General features: G+C 35.2%; 1 protein-coding gene and 1 long non-coding RNA gene across 2 annotated transcripts in view; one reads left to right on the top strand and one right to left on the bottom strand.

Moving 5' to 3' along the window:
- LOC121728458 overlaps positions 1-24,596 on the top strand; it is a 301,224-nt gene that overhangs the window by 52,024 nt on the left and 224,604 nt on the right. The window lies entirely within an intron of this gene.
- LOC121728461 lies at positions 9,406-24,267 on the bottom strand. Its single transcript, XR_006035811.1, has 3 exons — positions 24,206-24,267; positions 10,443-10,445; positions 9,406-9,415 (listed from the first exon to the last, which is right to left on the bottom strand). It is a non-coding gene; the product is annotated as an uncharacterized LOC121728461 (long non-coding RNA).

The raw sequence follows: 24,596 nt of genomic DNA, 5'->3' as shown, positions 1-24,596 counted from the left end.
ACACGATTACTGAAAAAATGCTCGATAGTTTCTTTTTTACAAAAAACCTTGTTTTAGACACATTTTTGCTTGGATCTTCGAAGTTTGCTGTCTTTTCTTTAATATTTTTTAATACTTTTCTAAAAAGGCATTGATAAAACCTAAATTTGCACAAAACACTTTTTTCATAATCATTATAGTCCGTCTTTTATTCAAGTAAAACTAACTTGGCGATGATTCCGCGCCGTCCTTTTTCACCTAGCATATGAAAGACGGGCGTGAGTGTGAAGAGAGTAGGACAATGTTTGATTTTTGGAGTCAAGTACGCTCTTAATACTTTTATAGTAATTCATGTACTTATTTAAGATTTTTATCATAATATGATACACATAATATATTTTAATACACATCCATGATGCAGGAACTTTGAAAACTTTTTTGAAGTTCGAGCCCGCGACCCCCGGCTTAATCCACTGAGCCACAGAGGTCGTAAAAGTAATGACGTTTAATATTGATCGATTGCCGCATTATAGGTGCATCGAATTAAGTGCAATGATGTAGAAAATGAGCTTGTTTAATCTAAACTGCACGTCTCGCTCCACGCGAAATAGGTTAGGCGGAAAATCGTGGGAATTAAACGGATAAAAATGCAATTAACGGGGTCATATATCGAATAATTTTCAGGTTTTATAAACACTTTTGGATGGTATTACTAATTATTATTGGTGTTCAAATTTCGAACCTACACTAATTATGTAATATCGAAGAAATTGATTCATGGGCAGTTGACGGACCTACGTCATTTTTTTTTTATGAAATAAGGGGGCAAACGAGCAAATGGGTCGAACGAGAAAGCAACTTCCATCGCCCATGGACACTCGCAGCATCAGAAGAGCTGCAAGTGCGTTGCCGACCTTTTAAGAGGGAATAGGGTAATAGGGGAGGGAAAGGAAGGGAATAGTTGAGGGTAGGGAAGGGAATAGGGTAGGGGTTAGGGGATTGGGCCTCCGGTAAACTCACTCACTCGGCGAAACACAGCGCAAGCGCTGTTTCACGCCGGTTTTCTGTGAGAACGTGGTATTTATCCGGTCGAGCCGGCCCATTCGTGCCGAAGCATGGCTCTCCCACGTAAATTTGGACGAGTTAAATCAATTCAATGCTATAGTTTGTGCGTTAGATGATATGCGTGACACATTATAATTGACAATAGTAGGGAAGTTACCTAACAAAAATTAATCGATAGTTTAAAAATATCGAATCACTTCGTAAAGGAATTGCAATCGAAATAATCGATTTCGTACTGACATTTCAGTGGTGCCGGCGATATAAGATGGCCGCCCTTTTTTATCGATTTGATTTCGATTCAACAGTGTCAATCTCTATTGACATAGGTTCCGTTTCATGCATCTGACATTTTTGAAATGTTTTGGTAACAATAATTTTATACTCCTATTTCACAGTTAATAATTTAATTTTATATCAATAAGTTAGCATTTTGCAACTTTTCATTTTTATTCATTTACAATTATTATAGGAATCATTTGTTTTTGTAGATGGAATATAATTTATTACAATTTGTTTTTTTTGGTTTCTTGCAAAAAAATTCCGTAGCAAGGAATATGAGAACTGTCACCCATAATAATATCATCTTACTAGCTGTTGCCCGCGACTTCATCCGCGTTAACATAGTATAATAACAAAGATGAATAGTTTTCTCCTTTTTGTTTTTGTGGTTCCATGTACAAAGGGTAAAAACGGACCCTATTTAAGGAAACGTCAAACGCAAAATAAACTTTCATGTTTCTAACTCAAGAAATGACGGACTTTCATTGAAACTTTCTACCCCAATTTCACCCCCTTGGGTGTAGAATTACCAGAAACACTTAAATACGTATCCATTCATTTTTAATCAGTAGCACAAAAATAAAGTTTCATGTTTCTAACTCAAGAAATGACGGACTTTAATTCAAACTTTCAACTCCAATTTCACCCCCTTGGGGGTAGAATTTCTAAAAACGCTTAAATACCTATCCATTCATTTTTAATCAGCAGTCCAAAAATAAACTTTCATGTTTCTAACTTAAGAAATGACGGACTTTCATTTAAACTTTCAACCCCTATTTCCACCCCCTTGGGGGTAGAATTTTCAGAAACGCTTAAACACGTATCCAATCATTTTTAATCAGTAACCCAAACATGAAATTTCATGTTTCTAACTCAAGAAATATCGGAGTTTCATTCAAACTTTCAACCCCAATTTCACCCCCTTGGGGGTAGAATTTCCAAAAACGCTTAAATACGTATCCATTCTTTTTAATCAGTAACCCAAAAATAAAGTTTCCTGTTTCTAACTCAAGAAATGACGGACTTTCATTAAAATTTTCAACCCTTATTTCACCCCCTTCGCGGTAAAATTTTCAAAACTCCTTCCTTAGTGGGTGTCTACTTAATAAAACAACCCTACTCACCAAATTTCGTGGCTGTAACTTTTACAGTTTTTGCTCAGCGATGATGAATCAGTCAGTCAGTTAGTCAGTCAGTCAGACTCAGGACATGTAATTTTATAAGTATAGATAACGCACAAACACTTTTTACGTGGGAGAGCCATGCTTCGGCACGAATGGGCCGGCTCGACCGGAGAAATACCACGTTCTCACAGAAAACCGGCGTGAAACAGCGCTTGCGCTGTGTTTCGCCGAGTGAGTGAGTTTACCAGAGGCCCAATCCCCTACCCTATTCCCTTCCCTACCCTCCCCTATTCCCTTCCCTTCTCTTCCCTACCTTCCCCTATTTCCTTCCCTTCCTTTCCCTACCCTCCCCTATTACCCTTTTCCCTCTTAAAAGGCCGGCAACGCACCTGCAGCTCTTCTGATGCTGCAAGTGTCCTTGGGCGACGGAAGTTGCTTTCCATTAGGGTGACCCGTTTGCTCGTTTGCCCCTTATTTCATAAAAAAAAAAAAAAAAACTATAGCTGTGATCTTTCGACTGGGTTTGACATAACACGACCAATTAATTACGCAGGTCCGTTTGTTGTTCCTATGAATCAACTTCTCTGATAGTACTTTGTACATCGAGTCATAATTGATAATCCAAGAAGTATTCTACTAAAACTATACTCCCTGAATGCCGCAACAGGAAATTGTAGCCAAAAAAGAGTATGATAAAAATATTATTTCGTTTATCAATACATGCCGTATTGGAGAGGTTGGCCAACATTTTCTGTTTACTTAGGATTGGTGAGCACTCCTCCCTGGTCGTACCATAAAGGTCTGGGTACACTATCTATGACATTACAATAATACAGACCGTAATTTCGTTACGAAAACAACTTTATAACATTTTAGGATGTATGACATTCTTTGACAAAATAATATTACAGCGACTTTACTATTTTTTGGCAGTTTCAAAAATGCTTTCAATATATGCGTGTCTTGCTTCTCATAATGCTTTTCATAATACCATCTATCATTTTGATTACACAAAATAGGTAGTATATTATTTCCTTTACACAAAATTAATGACGTATTAATTTTGTATATTCAAAATAATAGACTTCTAATTATTGGACCACTCATAATGTAAAATTGAGTACTAAGGTAGCTTAGTAATATTATTATGTAAATGCTACAGCATCAATACAAAGCTATAGATACAAAGCTACAGCATCGATTTAGATTAAATTTGTCCAAATAGTAGATTTTACTTTTCTGAATAATCCTAATTTTAATAAAATATATTCGCGCAGCGTATAGTATTCAAGGCTTGCTTTATTTGTCTGTTGACGTTTTCAATATACCAGACAAAGTCAAGCACACCTTGTTTACATAGCTGTAAAAATAATATTTTCATTGGTAACACTGAAAATATTCACACAACTTTAGCAATGTACACAATTAGTGTTTTATAATAATACGTTTGATTAAATTTCAACATGCAAAGCAATAAAAATAACGATAATGTGCACACTTCTTAACCGAACAAACAAAAGTCACGCGAAGCTCAATGTTTTCGTTCAAACAGCAGTTGTACCTGGGATATAACTGATCCCTGCGTAACCACTTACAAGAAATATGAAATTTTGTTATCCTTCGTTTGTTGTTTTGGGTCTTTACGTTGTTTTCGTCAGTTCATTACATCAATCCATTTCCTACGGGCATTAAATTGGATAGCTTGTAATCGTTTGTATTGATTTGTTCTCTATCTTTGTTATTTAAATCAGCGGCTCTCAAATTTATTTGGTGGCAGAACCCTTTTAAGAAGTGATATTTTTGATGAACCCCCAATTGTCTCCATGCTGATGTCTGATGACATTACTAAAAACAATAATTTATGTATCGCTCACAAAGCCCCTAGGCTCCACGTAGCACACTTTAAGAATCGCTGTGTCAAATCATCACTCAATAATAGTATAGAATCATACGAGTAGTATACAGAGGATCACAAATGAATTATCGTATGCGGCCATACTGCAAATTGCAATGCAAAGTATAGAAGCAGAAAATATACAATTCAAGTCCTGCTCACATTTTACATATTCGGTCTTTAACCGACTTAAAAAAGGAGGTTATCAATTCGACGCGTATGTATGTAATATTTCCAGAACTGCCCAGTTTTCAAATATGTTAGTCCATATAAGCGTCTGAACAAATGTGCCAAACAAAAGTGTATATTGTATGTATGTATGTATATTGTATGTATGTATGTATGTATGTTTTATGTTTGTGTTCGCATATCTCCGGAACTACAAGTCCATTTTATAATATGATTCCTTTTTTTCTGTACTAGGTATTGTTCAACAGGGAATACTGCAAATTTAATCAAAATCAGTTCAGTAGTTTTTGAGATAGGGAATTTTAATACCTAATTGCGTACAATTGTGAAGACGGTTTTATGTTTTTAAATGTACCATCGAGGAAGTTGATTCCTATGCAATTGACAGACCAACGTTATTTGGTCGAATATTATGTCAATTCAATGTTAATTGTGATCTGTCAGCTGGGTTTGACATAACGCAACCAAACTACTTAGGGTTTGCATAGGAATCAACTTCTCTGATAGTACTTATGAGATTATTAGAAAGTTTTTGCTTTTAACCGCTATTTCGTTGGGCTGTTTATAGTTTAACGCAAGCGAATTGTGCACTTTCCGGGACCAAAACCTATCCAATATTCCTTCTTGGAAATCAGTGTATTACATACATGAGAGGTAAAAGACGGACAGACATACGGTCAGACAGAGAAACACGCTTTTCCATTCATATTGTTAATATAGATTTGTATATAATTACACTAACTAAGTAGTTTAGAAGCCTAATTTGTATACATAAGTGTGATAAATTTCCATTGCAATCCATCACAAAGTTCCGCAAAGTGTCGCAAAGTTCCGTGTTTATGACATTTAGTTTCAACACATTGGGGCTAAAATCTCACATTTTGTGTGCTGATGTTACAAGATTAATGTGATGAATTATATAGTGGGTGAAATTCCGTATTACGCTGTGGCCACACGGTGCTGCGCCGCACGCAGCGCAGCAGTGCGGTGTAGCAATGTTCTAACTGTGGCAACACGATCTTGCCCTGTTGACAGCTGCAGTCTGCGCGGTGACTCACTAGCAGCGTACTGTTACATGCCTTCTTGCCTGGCCCTCTCCGTCGTTGCCCTGTTACCTGTACGCCTACGGCGCGCCGTGTGGTAAACCATGCATGTATAATGTTATGTTAAGAGCTCACCTGACTCTAAAAATCAAACATCGTCCTTCTCTCTTCACACTCACGCCCGTCTTTCATATGCCAGGTGAAAAAGGACGGCGCGGAATCATCGCCGAGTTAGTTTTACTTGAATAAAAGACGAACTATAATGATTATGAAAAAAGTGTTTTGAGCAAATTTAGGTTTTATCAATACCTTTTTAGATATTAAAAAATATTAAAGAAAAGACAGCAAACTTCGAAGATCGAAGCAAAAATGTGTCTAAAACAAGGTTTTTTGTAAAAAAGAAACTATCGAGCATTTTTTGAGTAATCGTGTTTTCGTCTTGAGCATTTAATCTTTATGAACTGAAGTTACTTGTGTCAAAAAATCAGTTTTCTAGACCTTACAGATTTTGAGATCTAGGTTAAAGTATGTAGTCAAGTTAGGGTCATATGGGCTCTTAATATGAAAACGTTGCGTCGCCGCTCGTGTGCCGCTGCGGAGCCATACCGCACCGTGTGGCCTGGCCATTAAGTTTGTGTGAAACTGGGGCGCGCCCACCTGGGGAAGCGCTATTCAATCGCCCCGCGCTGCAGTGTTGCAGGACGAAAAACTTTAGAGATACATCATAAAAGATAAAGCACAAATGGCTTAGGCTAAGTATACTGGTTTAATTTGTTTGGATAGCAACGATTATGGCTTTAAATTGAGATTGTTTAATGTTTTTGTTTTAGAAATTTTACGTGAAAGGTGTTTAAATTATAATATGTTTGATTATTTCATCGTATTATTATAATAGTTCAATACTTTTCATAAATAATACGTTTTTGACACTCTCTTCAATAGTTGTTTTTGTACATGTAAAATATTTTAAAGATATTGATATTAATTGATAGATATTATATTTGACGACCTCTGTGGCTCAATTGGTTGAGTGTGTGGTCAGCTCAAGTCGGGGGTCGCGGGTTCGAATCCCGCCGACAGAAGAAAAACTTTTCAATGTTCTGGATGTGTATTAAATAATATGTGTATGATATAATAAAAATCTTAAATATATGTATAGTCTAAAATATTAAATATATTTCCGTTGTCTGGTACCTGTAACACAAGTCCTTCAGGTACTTAGCACGGGGCCAGACTGACGTGGTGTGTCGTCCATAGATATTATTATTATTAACGCTCAATCCTCTTTCTGTCTACTCTGCCTCTGGTGACGTAATCGAGCACAAAAAAATATAGTTCAACGACCGACGCAACTAAATCTGATCAAAAACCTTTTCACGTGGGTGAAGCCGCTAAAAAATCCATTATAAGATTTAACAAAACGAATATGAAAAGTTTACGTAATAGTAATAAAATATAATACACAGAAATATTAAATGGCTTTACTACCGTCATAAGAAAAAAGGCCGCTAAGTGATTTTCTCGATTTTCAGGTTTTGAGTCCACAGAACTAAAGTCCAGTGGACTCAAAACCTGAAAATCGCGAAAATCACTTAGTGGCCTTTTTTCTTATGGCGGCAGTTTACGAGTTACGACTAACGAAGATCAACACCGGCAACTAATGAATTAACTGAGTGCTTGTCAAAGCGAAATAAAAATTATTAGTTTCGCTTTAATGAGGTGGACGAAGACGTGGACTTTATTAGCAAGAGAAGGAATTAAGAACAAGAAGTCTATCACTCATATTATTATTATTATTATATTGATTGAGAAATTTTAATTTTTTTATAACATTTACATTTATAAAATTTTCTCAATTGTGTATATTTTTTGCTTTATTTGTTGCTCTACTATTAAACTACAATAATGAATACAAGAAACGCGTGCTAAATGACAACATGGCGACTGCTATACAGCTTGTTTTTGCGGTCATTAGCTGCAGCTTGCTGGACAATTAAATTTGGTTTAATGGGAAAGTCCCTAGACATAATAAAACAAAAAAATCTATTTTTATGTTAATATTAAACAAGAGGATTAAAAGTGTAGGCTAATAGAGTTAGTTCCATAATGTAAAGGTTATGAGAAAATTTGATATTATAATATTCTTCGCATAACCTTAAGTAAATGAAACGCACCGATAAAAACGTCGCCCTGCTAAACCATGCCATAATATGAAGTAGTTGTTTAAACGTCCATACTAATATTATTATTAATCGAAAGTAGTTCGAGCGACTTCGCTCGCGTTAAGAAGTATTATCATTAATTAGGTATCAAAGTCTCAGCCTGATCGATTTAAAATTGACAAAGTTTCATACAAACATTTTCCCCTATTTTATGCACTTGGGGGTAAAATTAATCAAAATCCTTTCTTAGCGGATGCCTGCGTCATAACATCTATCTGCATGCCAAAAAGCCCGATCCGTCCAGTGGCTTGGGCTGTGCGTTGATAGATCACTATGTCAGTCAGTCAGTCACCTTTGAGTTATAATATAATATAAATATTATATAATATTTATACGTGGGAGAGCCATGCTTCGGCACGAATGGGCCGGCTCGACTGGAGAAATACCACGTTTTCACAGAAAACCGGCGTGAAACAGCGCTTGCGCTGTGTTTCGCCGAGTGAGTGAGTTCACCGGAGGCCCAATCCCCTATCCCTTCCCTACCCTCCCCTATTCTCTTCCCATCCCTACCCTCCCCTATTACCCTATTCCCTCTTAAAAGGTTGGCAACGCACCTGCAGCTCTCCTGATGCTGCGAGTGTCCATGGGCGACGGAAGTTGCTTTCCATCAGGTGACCCGTTTGCTCGTTTGCCCCCTTATTTCATAAAAAAAATTTGATACTTTTGTTGTTTCTGCGCGATGAACTTATTTCGACACAATTAAGTTACGGCCATCAACTATTAAACTATAATTATCAGAATATTAATTAAAGTTTTGCCTATTAACAAGTTACTTAAGTATCTTAATGGGGCCACCTATTTCGTCTCCGGTTCTGGCATTTATTGGCGATTTTCTTCATGTTATTCTGCAGTCTTTCTGCAAATATTACAGTTCATGTAGAGATGCTTCTTTGTGATAACTCTAATAGGAAACCCTAGAGCTTACGAGTATTTTACTGTCTTATATTACTTACTGTAGTCACTACGCTCTCTTTATAACATGCAGCGTCTTTGATACGTGAAATGAGAATTTTAAATTATTTATATAGTATTACACTTTCAATATCAGTATTGAAAATTAGTTAGGACTTTTTAATTCACCTTTTGGTTGAAAACTTTTAACTCACAAAAAAAATCAGATTAACACGTTCAATGCTTATAAAAATTTAACACGAGTCGCTGTGTCATCCTATAGTCTATACTAATAGGGTAAGATCACTTTCAAGAAATGGAGGATTGGAAATTTGTATACACGCGCTCAGAATATTACGGTAAGTATCTACTATTACTGTATAATTTCATTGTATTGTCAATTATTATGTATAAGTTTTAACATCGAGTGACAGGTAATTTATGTTATTTTCACACCAATAATAATATTATAATGGTAGGAGTACCTACTTTGGGTGAAGATTTTGCCCTACCGCGTATGGACCATATATTGTGGTCACGTGACTTATAAACATTAAACGCGCCATGATTGAGATGTGACGTCATAAATCATAATGTCATATCATATATTCCAATAGAATATATTATACGGCAATATTAACCTTATTTCATTGATGTTTAAGGTTAAAATTGTTTGCACTAACTATAATGCCATCTACGTATAGTGCCTAACAAAATTGACACGCCCATCTACGTAAATTTACGTTAAAAGACGTGTTAAAATGATGTTTGATTATAAGTTGTTTTTTGTGACCCGATCTCCAAATAAGGTTATACTCCTAATTTGTACAGACAAAATTATTTTCTTCACAATAATATAATCATTTCGTGGAATTCTATGAAACCGAATTATTTATCTTATTCAATTTAGAAAGCGGCACTTGATTTGGCGTATTGTGTCTACGTCTGAAGCATATTCTTACTCTTAATTGAACTCGGATAACTATTTAATAATTTCTAAAGACCTTTAGAGTCCAATTAATAACTTCGCTGGGGAATGGTATAAGTTGACTTTCGAGAACTCGTTCAATATGCAAATATTGTTGCCAGCTCACAATAATTTTTATAGCCCTCCTTTATAATGATGGCGTAGTAAACGGCTATAGTTTTTATCTTTCTATACTAAAAGTGGAGTAGTAGTTTTATATTGTACGAGCTTTTGCCCGCGGCTTCGCTCGCGTTAAGAAGTAATATTATGTACAAAATTTCATCCCCTATTTGAACCCCTTGGGGTTGGAATTTATCAAAATCCTTTCTTAGCGGATGTCTACGTTATAACATCTACATGCATGCCAAATTTCAGCCTGATCCCTCCAGTGGTTTGGGCTGTGCGTTGATAGATCACTATGTCATCAGTCACCTTTGAGTTTTATATATATATATATATAATTATATATATATATATATATATATATATATATATATATATATATATATATATATATATATATATATATATATATATATATATATATATATATATATATATATATATATATATATATATATATATATATATATATATTTCGGGATAAAAGTGTCTCATATTCTTTCTCGGGACCCAAGGTACCTTAATACCAAATTTCAGCAAAATCGGTTCAGTGGTCTGGGCGTGAAGAGGTAACAGACAGACAGACAGACAGACAGACAAACAGACAAACAGACAGACTTATAATATTAGTATATATAGTATACATAATATACAAGCAGACAGTACTGCCTCTCTATATTGCTTTTACCTAGCTTAATTTTTCTCTCAATACAAGTGCGAAGAGTTTTTTATTATAACTGTAAAAAAATAATTTGAATTGACCGTCACACTTCAACAGTGCGGGGAAAAAATGCAATCTTTTATAATAAACACATCTAACTCCACATATAGTTGTTTCACCGTGAATAGGGCACAGTTGCTCTATATTTATAGCATACAGTAGACTACTACAGACGAATCTGGCTCACGCACACATAGGCGTAACTTCAAATAACTTTATACAGCAGAGTTAAGGTATTTCATAGCTTTTACCGCGAGCTTTAAGAGCGCTGACCGAATCGAGAAAATTCCGTAACGAAAAACCTAACACCGTTTATTTATTTATTACCGCTGCAGTCCCCGAGTGCTACACGTATATTTTAAAGTTTTTTTGCAAGAGCATAACCTTTCAATAACAATGTTGTTCGGGTTGCTTTTTGATGTAAGATAATATATTTTATCAAAAGCGCTAATGGAAAGAATCCCAAAAAACTCCAGATAACTGCCATTTTCAGCTTGTTTTTTGCCAAAAGTTTTATATTTTCACGGTATTTACTAATTAAATTTTGACGTAAGATTAATAGTGCTTCAATTGGATATAAGTGACGCTACTGTGTATATTTGTACTGTGGCAGTATACGTTACGACTGCTAAAGTATGTTAATACCGTAAGCTCTCGCTTATCTGTGTTATATTTGTGTTTTATGATAGCGGATTTCCAGCTAACTTTAGCAATAATAAAATTGCAAGTGCTTTTGAGAATTCTTGAAATACTTTGCAGTTTTCATACGAGTATCGTGGTTATGGTTATGGTCCAAATATCTTACTCCTTTGTTTTCAAATTCAAAATAAAAGATAGTTAGGATTGTAATCGTTCTCTTGTACTTAATACTAATATATTATATAAAAAAAGCTGTTTAAAACTGACTTCGTTTAGGAAAATTTCGAACGCGCGGCTTGGCTTGGCTACAGGCGAGATCACAATAATTATTGTATGTTAAGGAGATGCCGCGTTAAAGGAAAAAACTGTGTTGGATATGTTTTAGATTGTTTGTTTTCTATGAGAGGCCAGGCCGGCCTCTCATAGAAAACAAGCAATAGAACAGCAAAAAATGGAAAGGGCGTAAGCGACAAAATGGTTTTTGTCGCGTAATTTAAAAACCATTAATAAATTTCTATAAGCTATGGGCAAATTAAAGTGTATGCTTGAACAATTTATGTACAAATTTTGGAAGCTTAAATCACTCTCCTCTGTTGGCAAAGGAATCCCTTTTTTACACGGGTATTTTTGATTGATTATTCTGTGTTATAAAAGTTGACCAATCGTATTATGCTATGGATAATTCAAAGACAAAGACATGATGAATACTGACAATGAACTATAATTTTTTAGCTTTATTCATTGCTGAGAAAAATCGATATCGCTACAACCAAATTATCAAGGCGTCGCCTTATGAGGGACCGCGGGTGCAGTAGAATTTAAACGAAGAAAATGTGGCCATCACGCTTTACCCTGCGCTGGGACGCGTATTGTGATAGAGACAGATACAGTAAATCGAGGTAACGTAGTCCTCTGATTCCTCCTTTAAAATAGAGCCTATCTAATTATATTTTTAAATATCTTCAGGAAGATTAGTATATCCCTCTACGTTTTTATTTTATCTGAAAGATCTTTAAAATTTGTTTTATGGTCGGTGAATTGGCGGGGTACGGGGCAGTCATTTTTCGCGATTTTTGAAGGGACGTATTTTTTATTTATTAGTAAATTTAGAAAAAAATTAACGTAGAAGCATAGCTTTAACAGATCCCAGTATTGTATAAAAATCATTTGTCTAGACGCATTGTCCAGGGAGTAAATTGGGCGTTTATATGGAAAAACAGTGTTAGCGTTAGCTTGTGATCTCGTGGTGCGTTCTCGCGGACGCAGAATTCCGCAGCTGATTCAGATTCGCAGTTGATTCAGACCGCAACGCGACGCGTAGATGCATTTATAATGCGGGCTCTACACTTGCGGTGCGAAAGCACGCGAAAGGCCGCGAACCGCGAGTGTGGAGGGTTTCGCGGCTTCGCGTTAGCGCTTTGCGGCTTCGTGTTGACGGCGCGTAGCATCCTTGAATCGTGGCCGCAATTCGCGCCGCGAGTGTAGAGCCCACATAAATTTATATGGATTTGACAGATTCGCAAGACGTCTCACGCAATTGAAATCTGTCAAATCCATACAAATTTATGCCGTGCCACGCCTCGCCTCGCCTCGTCACGTTGCGGTCTGAATCAACCCTTATAAATCCAGCTTATATATTGCGCTGCGTCGAGTTTTCCTGCAGTAGCGAAGAAAAGATTAGATTTTGCTAGTTGTTGTGAATTAAATTCTTGTGCTGCCTATCGTTAAGCCGTTTGTCTCAGTTGCTTAACTATGTTGTCTAGTTTTCCACTTGAGATCCAAAACTACTTTGTATGAAATAGTCCAGACGCTAGACTCAACTCATACAAGACCCTATTAAGTTCTAACATCTAATTTTTGAGGTTAGATGGGTTGGCTTCGCAACAAAGTTATGGTCATTTTCTCTCCTAAAGTTTCAGCAGTACCCAGTAAATTAGATAGTGTACATGTAATCTAGATACAAAATTCTCATTTAATTCTGGAATATATTATGATAACTTAGGCATAATAATAATATATTATTATAATTATCTCGCGTTTATAATAATTGTGGTATCAAAGCTATTTTAAGTACTTACATACATAATTATTTTATAGTTACGTTATCAAAAATGAACAAATATTACAGATTTCTTAGTTATTTACATAAAAGATACAATCTTATTATACTAATCTAATATCTTTAAACGAGCAATTCCTGTATACCGTATATGTATATAATATATAATTGGAATCTTGGAATCGGCTCCAACAATTTTTATGTAATTTAGTATATATAGGGGGTTTCGGGGGCGATAAATCGGTCTAGCTAGGAATCATTTTTAGAGAATGTCATTTTATTCGTGTTTTATCGAATACCGAGCAAAGCTCGGTCAAATAGCTAGTATTAATAATACACAAAATATTTCTATGACAATAGCTTGTGATCTCAATATTTTATACCTATGTTATAAAATGTTCATAATAACGTAAAATCATAGGTAACATCATAATAAGATGTAACATTAATACAACTTTAGATACAAGTTATAAGGACCACCTCTGATGTACGAAAATGTTAGATGGGGTAATCATGTATGATGTATCTCGATTTGTACGACAGCAATGCAACAGGCAATAATTGTCAGCATATTATTGTAAAATTCTCCCTGTTGTATTTCTGTCGCAAGCCACAAAGTCATCACAGCTAGAAATGACAGTTTAACCCCTACGTATCAAGGTATAGCGCTCATCAAAATATAATTTAATATTCTTAAAGGGGCTTTGGTACGATAAAATTCTTGATGCAGCCAGCGGATTGGAATTGTTTGGAAATTCCCACTTCCCCTAAGAGTTTCATTTCGTTAACGAAATTATTCAATTATACTTTGCGAGCGGTTCTAAGCTGCGTTCGAAGATCTCTTAGTTTCACTTTGATGAGTAAGTTTAAAAAGCTCTCAGAAGTTTCAATTTAAAAAAATAAATGTCATCAATGTAATATACGATAACTAGACGCTTCAACTCCTTTGTGCCAAAAATCGTTTATCGCCGGAGCAAAACATTTTTCTGCAAAAAAAATCCTTTAATCTTTTCCGGTTACTCAAATTATCTCTAAACGAAATTCCAGCAAAATCGGTCCAGCGGTTTGGGCGTTAAGAAGTAACGACAGACAGGCAGAGAGATAAACATACTTTCGCATTTGTTATATCAGTATGGATTATGTTTCACTAAATTCAGTTATTGAGGAGCGGTTTCCTCGATAACTGAATTTAGTTAGTAGTATCTAGTAGTATGCTTACTATACCTATTACCATTATCCTGCCTAGAACATACATTCTGTATCTTTGAGTAAGTCTGTAGATAATAGACATTTATGTAGGCAGACTAACAAATATACAAAACTAAAAATATCCGTTACAATCTATCTTCTTCCTATATATAAAAATGGATTTTCAAATATGTTAGTCGCGCTAAAACTTGAAAACAGCTGAGCGGATTGGGCTGATTTTAGTCTTAAAATATTCGTAGAAGTCCAGGGAAGGTTTTAAAGTAACACGAAGTTCACCGGGACAGCTAGTCTTATATATAAAAATGGATTTTCAAATGTGTTAGTCGCGCTAAAACTCGAAAACGACTGGACGGATTGGGCTGATTTTAGTCTTAAAATATTCGTAGAAGTCCAGGGAAGATTTTAAAGTGACACGAAGTTCACCGGGACAGCTAGTAGTAATATAATTTAGTATTTTGAAATAGTTTCAAAACAGACATCCTTTGCGAATTTTCTGGGAGATTGATTTCAAACTAGATGCCACTCAACATACACGACCTGGGGCAAAAAATATATAAATTTTATAGAAATAATATTAATATAGTTAATTACTAACCTAGTTACGCGGCTCTTGCATCAATCTGGGTCGTGGCCCACTTCGGCGTGTGTGTATAAAGAAAATTCGGTGAACTCAATACACTAAATCATTTAAAAAAAGTTAAATAATCATTTAGTGACTTAGTCCAATTCCGCAGTGATAATTCTCTCTAAACAATGCGTGACTTGTTGTGTAGTAAATAAAGTTCAGATTTTAATGGGTCAATAATATACGCATCGCATGATCGTTTCAATGTCAACAGATCCTTAATCTGGGTCCAGACGAGTGTAACGTGAAGAACGTGAACGTGTAATTCACCGTGTAATGTAACACGAATTCTACGTGTGGACGACACTACGAGCATTACATGTAACGCTCGGGGTTTATTCATCGGCTGTCGGTTTTCGCGCGAGCACAAAGGCTCGTTTGGACAATTCGCTTTGAGTTCGTGTGCCGTCCACACTGTTGACGCTAAATTACACGTAATCTTACATTACACTTGTCTGGACCCGGATTAAGGATCTGTTGACATTGAAACGATCATGCGATGCGTATATTATTGACCCATTAAAATCTGAACTTTATTTACTACACAACAAGTCATGCATTGTATAAACAGAATTATCACTGCGGAATTTGGGCGTGAAGAGGAATAACAGATAGATAGACAGACAGGCAGGCATCCTTTCGTATTTATAAGGGAAATCGCAGACGGCACACTTTTTGTGTGATCGAGTCTGCGGCGCACATACAGTCGGCATGGCGCGCAGACGGCACACTTTTTGTGTGATCGAGTCTGCGGCGCACATACAGTCGGCATGGCGCGCAGACGGCACACTTTTTGTGTGATCGAGTCTGCGGCGCACATACAGTCAGCATGGCGCGCAGACGGCACACTTTTTGTGTGATCGAGTCTGCGGCGCACATACAGTCGGCATGGCGCGCAGACGGCACACTTTTTGTGTGATCGAGTCTGCGGCGCACATACAGTCGGCATGGCGCGGCCATGCAGACTGTATGTGCGCTATCCTGCGATATTCCTAATAATACTAGCTGTGCCCGCAGTGTTACTTACAATTTATTAAGGAAAATAAATTCTCATATTTTCCCACAGAAAAAAGTAGCCTAAAATTGTTATGGAATTAGTTGATACTCTGGTTTGACACCAGCTGGTATCAAACTAACTCCATAACAATTTTATTAAAATCGATCCAGCCGTTTATATGTGAATAAGTAACAAACATTCAAACTCACAAAATTTCGCCTTTACAAAAGTGAAGTATGAATATTTTACCTAATAGATGAGCCTAATAACAGATAATAATATCCTCCCAGTTTAAATCCTTTTGCCTGTATAGGTAAAACAAATACTTACCAAAGCCGCATAAATTTTAAGGACCTGCTGGGTAGAGTAAAAACCACAAAAGGGTTTCTGTCCTTACATAAAACTGGGTTTTAACTTCATTCTCTTGGTATTTCATCTCTAAACTAGTGTACCCTAATTTTCTAAAGAGGTCCCTTTTCGTGCAAAGTTAGTACGTTGCCTAAAGTAGACAGAGCGCTAAATAAAACTAACCGACTATAGTACACTTTTGATTATTTGTTGATTTAAATGAAACAAAAACTATTGTTATTAACATTATAGGTAGACAAATTTCATTTGATAGTTTCTAGATCGATTAGATAATATTATCGTAGATGTATGGAATTTGACATAAAGTATCACTAGATAAAATGGCGCTTGCAATGCCTTATCCTATATTTTTCTTTATCTTATATCTTTAAACGAGCAATTCTTGTAGGTATATATAAATTATAATTGGAATCTCGGAATAGGCTCCAACGATTTTCATGAAATTTAGTATATAGGGCGTTTCGGGAATCGATCTAGCTAGGAATCATTTTTAGAAAATGTCATTTCAATCATTCGCTAATCGCTATTGAAATTATTTAATGCATTTTTTTTGACTAAGTAGCCAAAGTGTTTATTTTTACAAAGTAAAGGCAATTTACGTAAGAATAGTTACGTTCGGGAATTTCCCGATTGTTTTCGTCGTAAAAGTGATTTATACGCCAAGCGGTGGACGTAAATTTTGATGAGCATAACGCTTAAGATTTTATTTTGGTTCAGCGGTACAAAAACAACGTTTCAACTTCACTGACTTTTAGGTTTATGTAACTTACAAAACTGTAACTATTTATTGCCGAAAAAATATGTTTATATAGGCTGTAACAAAACAAAGTGGTAATACTTTACGGTTTGTAGTTTTAGTAGTATTTTATCCCCTATGTACTTGCATGGTGAAAGTCGCAACTTAAAAAACATACTTATATAGGTATTGTTTATTTATCTGAAACTGTTTTAAAGTATTATCTTAAAATAATTCAACTTTAACACTAATTATTTCCAATTAGCATAAGTTTTCTAAAACTAGCTATCAATGATACATGCCATTGGTGGCTAGTTTTAAGAAGATTTGTCTTAGAAAAGTAGTATTTAATTATAATAGTAGTTAAGTATATTTGTTAAAGGTTATTATATTACTATTTATAGTATATTTCATAAGTACTTTAGATATTGTGTTAGTGGAAACTTATTATTGGCTTGCAGTTTTTTAGAATAGTAAGTTATCCTGTTAAATAGAGCTGTAAGTTTTCTAAATAAATAAAATAAAAAAAAAATAAAAAAATGTAAAGTTCGTTGTGAAAGTGGTACTTTCAGTGGCGCTCACAAAGTAACTTTTTTTAAACATTTGTTTAGTTAATAGAATCAGGCGTTACTTTGCGGAAATCCATAGCTTAAAATTTAGTTTGACATTATTTTTAGCAATTTTCCGCGAAATAAACCTCAACCTTTAAGTAAATGAGCGAGTGTACGCATAGGCATTCGTTACAGCACCTATCTCCTTTCCGATATTGCCTACGCGTACACTCACATACAAGAACTTGCAAACACAACCACACAAGCAATAATGTTGGCAAATCCGTGCAAGGCCCCTCACCACCATGCAGGTTGATAAACTCGACGCTCGTTTCGCCCCAACACTGGAGCATCCTCAGGATGTGTGACTAATTAACGGACGTTGTTCGTAGAGTCCACATAAAACAGTTGTCTCTTTCAGAGCTGCTACTTTCACTGTAAAGTAACTAAAATAAGGGACACATACACACCCTTAAGTATTATTACTTTGTTTAGTTACACCCTGCACATAGGAAAGTCAAAAGTGATTATAGCTCGAGTGGAGCCGCAGGCAACTGGTAGTTATTATAATTATACCGCAATTAATATGAAAACCTTCGTTCAAATTACATATCCGTTAAAAACGACCGCGGAGAGATACATTAAAAAATATTTAAGTTCTACATGTTGCGCATGGCTTCGCCCGCGAAACAGTATTTTCGGGGGTTCTTTCTTGGGACTGGCTTACTCTGTCTACGCCTTTCATCAAAATCAGCCCTGTACGAACATTCCGAATTTATTCGATGTAAACTGAAATTTAAAAAAAACTTTGAAGAACCAGAAGAAGAAGTAGAAGGCTAGATAGGCTACAGACAGACAGAACGATATTTGACCTCGACACTTTTTTATTAGTACCTGCATGGTAGTAAGAGGGCGTTGATAGTATTCCTATACGTCAACTAGACGGCTTTTTTATTAATTTTTTTGAGTGTTTATACAGGTTTTTGAACATAAGAAATAACTTTGTTCGATTCGGGTGTACCTTGACACATATCTAGTTTTTTTCTAGCTGGATTTTGCGTCTTTAGTTGGCAGACATTGCGAATCCATTACAAAGATGTTGGCATAAAATATCTTTGATGTCCAGACTCCTGACTGAGAAGTGAGTGCGCCTGTCGGAAAAAACAGACAAAGGCCAACAGGATTTTGCGCTTATATGTTTCTACTGAGATACCTACAAACGAACTAAAACAACTCGCTATTTTTGTAGTTAAAGTATATGCTCCTCTTTGGTTCGAAATCAAATTGAATCCGACATGTAAAGATGGAGCAAGGCACTTTTGGAAGTTGGTATTTTATTCTCGATACCTTCCGCAAGAATTAAAGAGTGTTGTTGATCCTGTAATAAAGCAAAATGCTTTTTTTGCGCACCCAGAGAACTTGCTTTTGTCTATGTTATCTGACGAACAAAAACATGTGAGAGAACTTGCCGCTAGACGTATTTTAAAGGCAAGAAAATCATCCGAATCCCTTCAGCTTCGAGTCTTTGAAGTGCCCACAATAAATTTAAACGCTTCGTCTTACATCGATTTGATAGACTGGCAGCAATCTTACTCGCAACCACCTATATTGACTAATGTTTCGGATGAGACTCTTCATTCCCTAGTTGAGTCAGGTGGTGAAGATGAACTCCTTTTTCCGCGGCTACCATGTCACACTCAAGCTGTGGAGCGGGCTGTAAAAACAGTCACAGAGGCATCTATGCAGCTTTGCCACAAAACTGCAAGAGAAGCTTTAATTAAGAATAAAATTATTTCACGAAAGCTTATGTAACAGTTCGAAAGTAAGAAAGATTTTAACGTGATATGAAGATATTTTATTTTTATTTCCTCTTATTATTTGTTTGTTTTTCTTTCTTTATAATAAAATATAGTCCAAAAGCACTTTATTTTATTAGTTTACGTAGTTGTTTTTCCTATGAGTCACGAAAAATAAACTATCAAATAATTAACCAAAAAAGCTAAAATTTCAGATTTTCAAAGTCAATGCGCGGGTAGAAGGAGTTATACTAGAAACAATTTTTTATGTTGTTTTACCGTAATTGATGTGGGTCACCTTTTTTTAACTATTACAAAACGTATTGGACAATTTAATTTTTGTCCATACAAAAGCGACCCACCCATTATGCATAATATAAAATTTGGTTAAAATCAGTAAAGCCGTTTCAGAGGAGTACGCGGCCTAACATTGTGACACGAGAATTTTATATATAAGATTTTATTATACACCAGCTATTTATTTCTTCTTGTTTTTCTCATAGCTTAGCAGGAATTTGATAATACGTACTCATATAATAAGTTTTGATTGTCATGGTACCAATATACCGTGTGGTTTGAAAAATGATTTTGTAACAAAATTCCTACCTCAAACTTTTATTTACCCGAAAAATTACAATAAATAAACTTACAATAACGTATATACGAAACTTTGCCATAAAGTGAGCAAAATATCTCAAAGAAAAAGTTGCGCTAGTTATTTCACTTTACCAAAACTTTAACCGGAATCCGACAGCGGTTTTCAAAGTTGTTTCAACAAAGTCATGCATCTACACTATCTATTTCAAACTATAGTCGTTTGATTATGATCTTTTTCAAAGCCTTTTATAATACTTTCGCGAATAAAAAGTTGGGAAACTACGAACTCTTGAACGTGTTAGATTACTCTTATTTCTTTAGGTTTAATTTGCGCTAACAAGTTTTTGGTGTCTGTAATAGGGGAGTTGACAACTTTTTAAAGCTTTAAGCAACGTTTATACAAGCGCTTTAGTTGTTAACAATAATACCTGTAAATTAATATTTTATTCATTATTATGCCCTAGAATGAGTTAAAAATTATTTTAAATACTGAATTCAAAATATGTCACAAAAATGCGGCATTAAGGTCACGTGATCACGTGTGACGTCATCGTTCATGAAACAAAACAAGCGTTGACAGAGTAAAAGTGAGTAAGTGTTTAACCTAACAACTGTCAATTTTGTTTGACTCTGAACGATGACGTCACTGCTTCAGATTGGCGTTTCCAATAACGTGACTTACAGTTAATAAATCCAATTTTTTTTTCAATGTAAAATAAAATAAATCCATCATTATTTTTTAGTTATTTGTATTGTTTTAGAGTTTTTATCAATAAATCTATAAAATTTAATAATTATTTTAAAATTTTAAACATACTGTCAACTCCCGGATTATAATATGCTAGATGACGCCCGCGACTCAGTTGCGCCAAAGTTAGTGTATCGCGCGGGAGACGTACACTTTTCTATACCCAATTTCAGCAAAATCGGTTAAGAGGCCTGAGCGTTAAGAGGTAACAGACAGACAGACATACACACTTTCGCATTTATAATATTATTTTTCTATGACAGTACTTCAAAGATGATAACTGCGCGGCGTTTAAATAGTTTAAATAATAATAGTATTACGTGCTTTTTGCACAAAAGCTGTCTATCTAATCGGAATCTGACCATTTTTCTGCGATAAAAAACTCATCATATTGCTCAACATTCATTATCACTAAAGTATGTATACTATACATTAGATGAACCGTGGACTTCGTATCACATAACTCCTAAATTTTCTCACCCTGTACATTTTTACCGGTCTTCCATAAATATTTCACAAATTAAAGTCTTAAATTAACCAAATCAGTTCGACTTGACTAACTAAAAAATAACTAAAAAAAAACTCTAAAATAATCAAATCGGTTCAACTTGAGAACGAGATTTAGTGAGACTAACAAAATTAAAAAACAATTTTTATTAATATATTTTAAGATAGATAGATAGATAATATTATTATTGTTTATGAATTAAAATCGATATGATCTTTCGTCAATAGTAATAAATCCAACAAAGAATGTAAAGTTCCTAAATTCTGTCCAGTAAAATATTACCAAAATTTAACGTCTAACAAGTTATTTCTATGAAAAGTGTATGAACATTTAATAAACTGTCCAACTTTCAACGCTAAATTACACGTTACGTCTATACGCCGTAAAATATTAACATGTCAAACGAGTAATATATAACTTTTAATAAAATTTCAACTATTACATTTAAAATTTTATGAAAAAATATATTTTTTGTTTATATTGTATCAGCGTATCGTTTTCAATCTGTATTCTTAATTTTCAATATTCTATTTAACGGGCTCGTGTATGAAATTTTCACTCAGAATAATTAATCAAGATACGTGACGATTTTCATTACTAATTAAACTAAACGTACTTAATATTACTCAGTTGTTTCAGTGCGCTTGCTATATGGCTACGCCCAAGCTACGCGTTCGTTTAGCGCTTGCTACATGGCTACGAGCAGGCTACGCGATCGCTTAGCGCTTGCTACGTGGCTACGAGCAGGCTATGCGATCGCTTAGCGCTTGCTACGTAGCTACGAGCAGGCTACGCGATCGCTTCGCGCTTGCTACGTGGCTACGAGCAGGCTACGCGATCGCTTAGCGCTTGCTACGTGGCTACGAGCAGGCTACGCGATCGCTTAGCGCTTGCTACGTGGCTACGAGCAGGCTACGCGATCGCTTAGCGCTTGCTACGTGGCTACGAGCAGGCTACGCGATCGCTTAGCGCTTGCTACGTGGCTACGAGCAGGCTACGCGATCGCTTAGCGCTTGCTACGTGGCTACGAGCAGGCTACGCGATGGCTACGCGCTATATCATATACGAGAGGGCTGATCGTATTTGGTCTTACTGATTGCAGGCCGATCTGAATGGACTCGTGCACTCACATGCGAATGCACAAAAGGCTTCACCCCAATTCTAATAATATTTTGTGCAACATTAATGCAATTTCGTTTCTTGTGCAATCCAGTCTAGATGCTATCAAACGCCAAACAAAAATGTATAGAAACCTCAAAAAAGTAAAGTCACGTAGACGTACTTACTTTTTTTGCTTTTTTATAGAAAACGGCCTGGATGGATCAAGAAACAAGCTGCAATGTTACATCAAATAGTAAAATCAAGATAATTTTAGTGGTATAATCAGCTTATTAATGGCTTAGAAAAATGTTAACAATACGCCTCGTAAAGTGTTATATAATTATACGTAACTCGTTAGCAATGTAGCACACAAACTTGCGGATAGAATAATAAAAGTATTTCTCTGAGGCTAAGAATCATTAGTGAAATTATTAATCATAGTAAATAGTTTGTTTTGCTGTATGTAATTACGCTCCACTTACCAGATGTTGGCAGTCCAATTACAGTAAATGGGAGATTAATTTTAGGTTCAACACATAGTATACAGTACGACCATAGTATGAATATTATTCAGTAATCCATGTCTATACCATCAGGCATGAATTGGGCCCATGAACACAAGTGTGATTTCAGGGAGCAGCAGGGCTAAAATGACTACTTTCAATATTTTCTACAAACGGCTATATAATGTCAAAATATGTTAAAACAAAAATATTTTACAGTTTTCAATGGAATTGCTGCTGAATTAATGGCAACTTAAGTATATTGTAACAAGTTAAAGTACAACAACTTTTTTCAACAGGCGACGTACTTAATGTTGTAATCTTAAAACATTACGCGTGCCGCAAGGGTATTGTCGTGTTGTTTGAAATAAATTTCAAAAACAAAAAAAAATATTTTCTACTTACTCTACTGTACATATTTATTTCTATTACGGTATGATGTTGTTAGATGGAAATAATAAGCAGCATCAAATGTGTCGAAATAATGTATTGCACGATCACTGATATTGCTGCTGTTTGAAACAAATGAACGGTATTATTATAATTTATTAATTATTATGAAATTATGAACAGGATTTTGACCGTGTCTTCGTTAACAATAAATTTATTTCAACATAATATTATGTTTGGATATGCAAATAATTTACAATTGGTACACAAATTCCTGTATGTCTTAATGAATGATTGAGTAGATTAATAAATTAATGAATAAAATATACTTTATTGTGCACACAAAACAAAGAAACAGAAGGAATACAAAAATAAAGACAAAAATACATCGGTATCACAATGGCGACCTTATTACTATTCAAGTTTTGCAGAATCTTGTCCGTAGCGGTAATTAACTCCCTGTCAAAAACTTGTCATATATTTTAATTGTTATAATATTATGTAATTGATTGTACTGTCGGTTCTTGGTAGAAATTCATTTGAAACATAAATAAAACACAATTTTATGCGCACTTTTTCCACTATGTTCATTAATTATTATTTGTATTTATTACAAATAATAATTATTATTTATTTATTATATTTATATGTATTTAATTGTTTTCTATACAAATCACGATTGACAATTAAGTGACAGATGTTTCTAGTCCCAGGACGATAATATTATTATGTTTTGGATTCTCGTTGAGTCGGTGAGATTTGTGTCTTTGTAAGGCCAGGTTCACACGGAACAATTCTGCACGTTTCCTACACGTTTTTGCAGTATACGTCTTAACAAATAAACAGTCATGGCGCATACAATTTATATGGAACCATTCACACTGCTCGATTGGTTGCAGTACAATCGGCGTATGAATGTTAAGACGTATACTGCAAAAAAACTCTACTCTTAGAGTTCAATTTTGTTCTTAAGTTATCCGTCGGAATACAGTGCGAGCATTTTCCATATTATAGCTCCTAGCCTAAAACGGTCAATGAGAACTGCGGACACCTTACTTCATTTTGACTACAATTTGCAATCCCTTCCAGGCAACCACGGGCAAGGGTGAAATTGTAGTAGATAAGCTTATTGGATTCTATGGGTACAGTGCGACAGAATCATATTGACGTGGTGTGACAGTACATAATATAAATCGAATCTCAATCGAAACAGTACAAAAACACACACGAACAAATTCACACGTCACGTCGTTCAAACTCTCGTTCATAAT

The sequence above is a fragment of the Aricia agestis genome, chromosome 6, assembly GCF_905147365.1.
Source record: "Aricia agestis chromosome 6, ilAriAges1.1, whole genome shotgun sequence".
NCBI lineage: Eukaryota > Metazoa > Arthropoda > Insecta > Lepidoptera > Lycaenidae > Aricia > Aricia agestis.
This window is presented reverse-complemented; position numbering and strand designations above follow the sequence as displayed.